Raw genomic sequence first — 8,760 nt, 5'->3', positions numbered from 1 at the left:
TGGTTGATAGATATTAGAAATACATTGCATTGCACCGATTTACCACCTTGCCAGAACTTACGCGACAGTTTCTAAAATGGCAAGTGACGTGTTGTGTTAAATGTATAAATCATTGCGCTGAAATAACACAAATGTGTTTTGGGTAGGCTACACATTACATTATAAACAAAAATATAAATCTTGCCTATACAGTGCAGTAGTAAAATCAAATGAACACCTAGCACACTTTTTACTTTAGCTTGTAGGCAACAGAAAATGAATCATGCTGCTGGTGTACAGTGCAAAAACAATATTCTTTTAAATTGAAACTTAATGATTTTAGCGAGTTTTTAAAAATATATATTATTATTAGTAACTTGGCAGCCTTGACAGTTAACACAAATTAAATCATGGTGCTGCCTTGACAAGTTATGATACTTGCAGGAGGACAGTCAATTCTTGTAATATGAATTTCAAAGGACCAGCAACAAATTTTGCATTATACCACTCATTTGTATTATCATTAGTAGAACTTTTGTGTATTTTGGGGGGGCTGCAGCTGGGGCTCCTCCATTGTGTCATCCAACTAAAATACCTTTCAGTCACCCTATTTAAACTGTAGCCAATTTCCAAATTCTCGTCTTGCTTTTCAGTTTGCATTTATCACGCAGACTTGCAGACTCAAAATTAAAAGAGATACTTGTTTAAAAAAATAAGTAAAATGACTACTTACCCCGAGACAGCTTTCGTTTTCATTTGAACCAAATGAAGATTTTTTCTCTCTTCTGGCTTTCTTCCTGCTACAATTAATCTACTGAAAAGACTCTCAAAGAAATCTGCCCGTCCTGCTTCTCCTCCATCTGACAATGCTGCCAAAAATTTCCATCAAGCCTCCGCCAATCTTGCTGCTCCAACCATCCAGCTGTTTCTGCTCCCATTCCTCCTCGCCACTCTAAACACATCAAACCTCAGGATGATTCTCCAGTGCAACTCATTTACCAGGATTGGCCCATCGACAAAGTTATTTTCAAAATAGGATTGCCCATTGAAGCAGGGAGTGATCAAGCTGCTTTATTTATTTCATATTGCAATTCCATATCTGCCGAGCCTGTCTTTCCCCAACAAAAGCCACAGCAGAGTTCCAAACTTGTCAATTCATACTCCGCCCATGCAGTGCAAGCTTCACTCGCTCATGATCCAGCGAAGGCAACCCCTCAGTTTTCAATTTCATCTGATCCTTCCTCCGATTTGCATTATCAGATTTTTAACGATATCAACCAATTCATTCATCCTCTTCCACCACAATTTCTACAGTATCTGATTACAAAGATACGCTACAGATAACAGGATCACTCGCTTGGAACCGGCAGCCAATGCTTCCTCATCAGTGGCAACATCAGCAGCGTTCGTCTCTCCCACTGCTTCAGCCACGTATACACCTGTTATCAAGATGTTCAGTGCCTCTAGTTCAGAATCCTCTCTTCTTCTTCAGTAGTTCATCGCCACTCTCTCTCTCCTCAGCTGAGAGGCAATATTCTTGAAGATTTCTCAATTCAGATGTCTGGCACTGAATTTCACCTGTGCAAGCCTGCCCCTTCAGAGAAAAAAGCTTGCTCCCAACTTTCGAGCTAGTCATTGACTCAGCTTTTTGAAGGTGGCTCTTACGGGGGGGGGGGGGGGGGGGGGGTCTGGGGACTGGTCGACACACACTCATGGCCCTCTTTGTGTTCATTTCTTTATTCTCTTTTCTAGCGCTTTTGTTCTCCGTGCACAGATCACGAGGCTCTCCATGTGGCCTCAGAGCGTCAGCCGAGTTTGACCTCTCTTGATTTAGATGTCTCAGTAATCCAGGAAGAACTTGCTTCATCTTTTATCTTTGCTTAGTTCCTCACCTCCTGGCCTTGGAAGTCGATCGGTTCAGCCTCACCTCGGTGAGGGTGGTTCTCCTAGTAGTCAAGGAAAATTCAAAAGCACTTAGTCTTATTCTTCTGCCTCGTGAAGTAGCTTATAAGCCAAATGTATACTGTATGTTATTATTTAATCACCCAGCTGCTTATCCCCCTATTTTCACTTGGTCCACATGCAAGTCCAAATTTGTCACTTGCGTGATAAAAGCTTTCAGTCGCTTATAAGTGAATCTGCAAAGTTTAACACGTCTTTTTAATGTGCTTCAATGAAAAAAAATAAGAAAACTGTACTGTAAAAGTGTATGCAGTTTTCTTTTTTACTGGCAGATGGCAGCAGTCCTTAACAAATGTACTTGACAGACCTGCCATCTGTATATATGCAGTGGAGAGTGAAAAATGGATGCCTGTGTATCTACAGAGAATAAAACGAGGAGATTTCTTTATTTATTTGTTGGTGTTTCAGGTTATAAGGAAGCCCTGTCAGGTCAAAACGACCTATTTATTTATTGTACTGACACTTCACATATAATAATTCATATAACAGCACTATACACCACTGCCTGAAACTGGGGAAAATACTGTGTATGATGTGATTGAAAACTTGCGACACAAGTTTTCTGATTTACTGTATATGTACTAGATAAAGAATTTAGCATTGATGAGACGTGCTCCTGCTTTGAAATCTATCAATAAAAAAAAAATTCTAAAAAGTTATATGCCTGCACAAGTTTGCTTTCAGAAAGGTACCCCAAAGTTCCACTGGGTTTTCGCCACTTGAGTTGCTGTATGGAAGACAGCCCCGTGGAATTTTGGACATAATTAAAGAAGCTTAGGAGGTGAAATCAAGTTCGGGCCAAAATGTGGTTGAGTATATCTGTCAAATGCAAGACAGAATGGGAAAGGTTGCTGAAATTGTCAAACAGAACATGAAAAGTGCACAAAAGAAACAACGGGGACATTACAATGCAGATGCTAGACTAAGGGAGTTTGCAGTAGGGGATAAAGTTTTAGTTTCATTACCCTCACATCTACACAAGTTTTTAGCTAAATGGCAAGGGCCATACCAGGTAGTAGAAAAAAAACTCTGATGTAAACTATTGATTGTTTAGACCAGGCAAGAGAAAACCATATCAGCTGTTTCACGTTAATCTGCTGAAACCGTGGAAGGAGGGGGATCTGACAGGGAATGTTGCACAAACATAAGGATTGAACGTGAAGATAGAAGATGTACAGATTGGGGAACAGTTGTCAGAGATTCAGGAAAAGGAAATAGTGTTTAATAGAAACAAATATAGATGTTTTTTCAGAGGTGCCAGGAAGAACTAATTTTGTGGAACACAGGATTATTACACCAACAAGGTTAGTGATCAGGAAAAGGCCATACAGAATTCAACAAGCTAAGCAAGAGGCTATGAAAGCAGAAATACAGAGCATGTTAAAAATAAAATGGGAATAATCGAGGAATCAGACAGTGATAAATTAACTTTTGCTACTCCGGAAGGTCTTTTTAAATTTACAGTGCTTCCATTTGGTCTTCATGGCGCACCAGCCACTTTTCAACGGCTGATGAACACTGTTCTTCGCCCACATTAGCAGTATGCTGCTGCATATCTAGATGATGTGATAATTTTTAGTAAGGATTGGGAATCCCATTTACACCAGGTGAGCACAGTATTACAGTCATTGTGAGACATAAACTGACCGCAAATAAAAAGAAGTGTGTGTTCGACTTGCAGGAAACTAGGTGTCAGGGGTTTATACTGGGGAATGGGGAAATAAAACCCCAAGATAGGAAGATACATGCAATTCAAGCTTGTAAGCAACCAGCAAATAAAAAACAGCTGAGGGCATTTCTGGGCTTACTAGGTTATTACAGGCGGTTCATAAAAGATTCTGCTATTTGAGCCGTTCCCCTGACAGAATTGACAAAAAGAACAAAGTCAAACAAAATCGTCTGGAACTCGGAAGCGGTAAGGGCGTTTTAAAGGATTTAAAAACAGCCATTTGTAAGGAACCAGTGTTGATCTGCACAGATTTTAATAAACCCTTCATTTTGCAGACTGATGCTTCCGATTTAGGATTTAGATTTAGGGGCTGTGCTGTCAGAAGAAAGGAATGGAGAGGAACACCCAGAAGGTGTTGCCCAGGAAAGTAAAGCATGCCACTGCAGAGAAGGAGTGTATGGCCATCAAATGGTCAGTAGAGGCTCTGCTTTATTACTTATGGGGTAGAAAATGTACTTTATTAATGGACCATGTACCCCTAAAATGGCTCTACTGCAACAAAGACGGGAATGCAAGGGTGGCTCGCTGGTTCCTGTCTTTGTAACCATATTGTTTTGAGCTCAAGTACAGAAAGGGCAAAGAGCACATTAATGCAGATTTTTTTTCAAGTTACCCACAAACAGAGATTCATTTGTTTGAACAACAAGGTGGGCTTAAACGGAGAGGTTGGGTACAGGACGGAATCTACGTGTCCAAGCAGCGTTTAAAAGGCCTCGGACCTTGATTGGAAAATTGTATTTGTTAATTTTGCAGGTCTGCCTGGTTGATGTGCCTGATCCCATGGGATTGTACAAAAGAGGAGGTAGTGTGAGGGATTGATCAAGTAAAGGAACAAAATGTGAAAGGAAAATGTAAACCAACTGGATGGTAAACAAATAAATAAATTTAATAATATAATGTGCCTGGGTTTAAAACTAAAGATGAGTTAATTGATAAACTACTAATTGATAATGTTGTGTTAAATAAGAGTCTACAAGTAATTAAGTCTGGTTTAAATAAACATGTCTTGTTTGGGTGAGACCATACCTGGGGGAGCATTAGGACCCTGTAGTGGTTACTGGAGTCAGGACCATCTCCAGGTTTAGTCAATAGACTAATTAGGGGATTAATTAGTTAGGTTTAAAAAGGGTGTGAGTGTGTGTGTTTCAGTGTGGGTGATGGTAGGAGTTTGGTTGGGAGAGTTGGAGAGCAAGCTGGTTATTATTGTGAAACTGGAACGTGAACTATTGTAAAAGGTATTTGGATTAGGATTTGGATTGCTATTTGGTTTTGGTGATGAGGTAACAGGCTTAGCCTGCCTTGTTATTAGTTATAGAGAAACATCTGTTTAGCTATGGGCCGAGATTGGGTTAGGTTTTGTTTTCTTTATTTTTTGTTTGTATTTTAAATTTCGTGTTGCATGTCAACAAACAGAGTGTAAGGACACAGATTTTTCAGACTAAACCCGCAAGGCAATCCATCTATATATATATATATTATATAGTTATATCATATATATATATATATTATATAAGACAAATATATATATATATAAATATATATAGTGACACTGAGAGCCCACTTCCGACTTACTCACGTGACACTGAGAGCCCACTTCCGACTTCCTGTTTGTGAGTTTTAAACATGGTTTAAATCACAGTACATCCGTTACAGGTCTTTTTAATAAAGGAACAGATTGCTCAGCCACATACCCTGATATACCTTCAGCAGCGAGTGCAATCACATATCCTCCAATCCATGACTGACACCTTGCCTACCGCATTAGGGCGATGACTTCTGGTCTTTTGACTCCGCCTCCTTTATGGATGGCCAATTTCCAACTGACCCTGGAATGAACTGTCAGACCATCCAGTCCGGGCCACTGTCCTGTTACAAGCACCCTCACAGGTCAGGTGGGAGATTGTTTGACTCTGATTCATTGCTCTCTGTAACACATGGTACTCACTTTACCCACAACCACATCAACAATACAAGGCTCATCCCGACCATTTCCTTATCTCTTACCTGGGCCGAAGCCAGAGAAACACGAACGCCATGGTCACTTTACTGCTGTACAAGCGTGAATGTCGCTCCTGGACACAGACCATGGACCTTGTCTATCCTTGTCGGCGCCCTCACAGATCGGGAGGAAGACTGTTGACTAGGATTCATTCGCTCTGTCATAATGGGTAAAACCAATGCCATCGCAGCCAACTTCAATATATTGGGAAATGTATCACTGTAGAAGATTTTCAAATTGGAGGCTAGAGAGCCCATCATCGCTACGAGAGCCTCCCTAGTTCTGGCTCCTCCTCAACTCGAGGAGGGAGGGTACTTCTTGTTTGTGGTCAAGCTGCACCAGCGATGAAGGTCAAACACCAGTGGAATTGTGTCGCCCACGAAGCAGCGATTTCTTGGACTCAACCAGTGTTTGTGGAAGGTTTTTTTTTTTTTTGTTTTTTTTTTTTTTTGCTGATTTTTGGAGCAAAGCTGGATGAGGGTTTAGTGTTTATTAATCCTGGTTCACTGCTCAACCCCCAGTGACTCGGGAAATGGCGGCTGACACACGTGTCCTCCAAAAAGTGGCCCTGCCAAGCCATCATTTTCACACTGTGGCTCCACAATGAAGCCATCAGACCTATGGCGCCAGAGGACAACACAGATCTGAATGGCTCCACAGCAGACCCGCAGGTGCCCTATCAGCCACAGGAGTTACTGGTACGCGGTGAAACATGGATTGCACTATCAACCTAAGCTCTCCCTAATTGGGCGGCGCTCAGCCAATTGTGTACCACCCCCTGGGGACTCCCGGTCACTGTTGTCAATGACATAGCCTGGATTCGAACTTGTGTTTGTTTGTTTTGTCGAGTCTAATTGTACTGTTTATTATTTATTAGGTGGCTAACATGATCCGGAGCTGTCGTTTAAGGCCAGTATAAACCCGAACAACACTTTACCATTGTTCACAGATAAATTATAATTTCACCACTTGCACATTGGCAAACACTGTGGAATTGCGATCGTGTGTGTGTGTGTCTTGTGTATTTCGGGACTGTAACCCATAGTTTAAACAGTGCAATACATACTGCTGTGTATTGCCTGGGATTATTGTTTATGGTCACAAATGACCTGGATTGCAAACCCTCCCCAAATAAAACATTGTTTGGACATTGCAAGTACCTGTATCACTTGTGAACTGCATCACGTCACACCCTTTTTGTGTGAGATGCAACTGTCTATCAAATACTGTGAACCAATGGTAGGGCCGACAAGGATTTGTTTATAGTACAAAGAAACACCTATACATCGTGTTATTTAAACTCAAAACAAGGATTTTCTTCTCTCTGGATGCTGGACTCTCTGGGCTCTCTCTGGATTTGCTCTTGCTCGCTGGATTGGCTCTTTCTTCAAAACATCTCATCGCTCTCAACTCATCAAACTTTGAAGGTCTTCAATAAAGACGCAATGTTATAATCTTCAAAGCTGTCCCGGAGAAGATAGGCTCCCTCCGGAACGATGAAAGCTTTTGCCTACAGACTTCACGGAGATACTGCACTGCGCTGATGCACAACTAACTTCTACAGAAGAAGACGTGTTAAGAAGACTTTGTTTTAAACATCGCACCTACAGAAAAGGTATCAAATTTATATTGTGTGTTTACAAGCAACTGAACTGAAGCCATACTGAAGCCAAGGCGTCTGCATCTTGAGACACGGCATCCAGATTGCGTTGGGAAACAATACAAGTTTTTCCAGAAGAAAGCTGACCAATTAACTAAACAGCAAGGCGTTCTTACAAAATCAGTCACTGACTCAGAGAAGGAGATGAATGTATACATGGGATTTACTTTCTGAGTTTTCTGATTTCTGTTTAATATTTGTGTACTTAATAAAATACAAATTAGAGGAGGCCATTTGGTTGTTAGTAGCTTATTGATCCCAGAATCTTATCAAGCAGCTTCTTGAAGGATCCCAGGGTCTCAGCTTTAATAACATTACTGGGCAGTTTGTTCCAGACTCCCACAATTCTCTGTGTAAAAAAGTGCCTCCTATTTTCTGTTCTGAATGCCCCTTTGTCTAATCTCCATTTGTGACCCCTGGTCCTTGTTTCTTTTTCAGGTTGAAAAAGTCCCTTGCGTCGACATTTGTCAATACCTTTTAGAATTTTGAATGCTTGAATCAGATTGGCAAGTAGTCTTCTTTGTTCAAGGCTGAACAGATTCAATTCTTTTAGCCTGTCTGCATATGACATGCCTTTTAAGCCTGTAATAATTCTGATTGCTCTTCTTTGCACTTTTTCTAGAGCAGCAATATCCTTTTTGTAGCGAGAGACCAGAACTGAACACAATATTTTAGATGAGGTCTTACTAATGCATTGTAAAGTTTTAACCCTTTGTGGTCCATTTATTTTGCACTTGTCGGACGCGTCAGGTCCAGTTTATTTTCACACGTGCTGTTTATTTTACATGCACTGTTTAAAATAAAACATTTTCAGAGAAAAACATGTTTAAAAGGCACTGGATCACAAAAGAAAACTCAGTACTGCATCTCAATCCAAGATCCACCCCTTGTTAGCTGTATTTTTCACATACCTCTTTATAAATGTGCATATTGATAAATCCTCTCCTGATCACTTGTTTTATCACCAAATTCCTCTAATGTGATCCAAATCATTATTTTATTACTATAACATCTCAAAGTTCTGCAAATGCTTGTGATACTCTGAGCGCTGGATGCAGAAGCAGCTATCTCTTTTGCTTATGTCCGTGTTATCTTTGTGGTGCATGGGGCTATCATGCCTTTTTTCGGCTTCATTCGGCTCCTAGCTCCTGTCTCACTTGGCCATTGAAAGGTTTTATCTGCTTTTTCCGTCTTTTTGATGATGTCGGACAGGGTTGTACATTACTGTTAACATTTTGTGTCCAAAAGCAAATCAAAACGTTTGAATTAATCTCACAAATCCTGACTAACTATCTGTAACAGAGATCGAGTGATGCTTGGTGTTAGATCTCCCTCCCGACCTGACAGGGTGCTAGATAAGGGGAGCAGAGTACCCTGGACTAAAAGGCATGACACTTTATTCCTGTGGGTAGATGGAAGTCGGTCGGCTAG

Source organism: Polyodon spathula, chromosome 5, assembly GCF_017654505.1.
Source record: "Polyodon spathula isolate WHYD16114869_AA chromosome 5, ASM1765450v1, whole genome shotgun sequence".
Lineage (NCBI taxonomy): Eukaryota > Metazoa > Chordata > Actinopteri > Acipenseriformes > Polyodontidae > Polyodon > Polyodon spathula.
Note: the sequence above shows the minus strand (reverse complement) of the source record.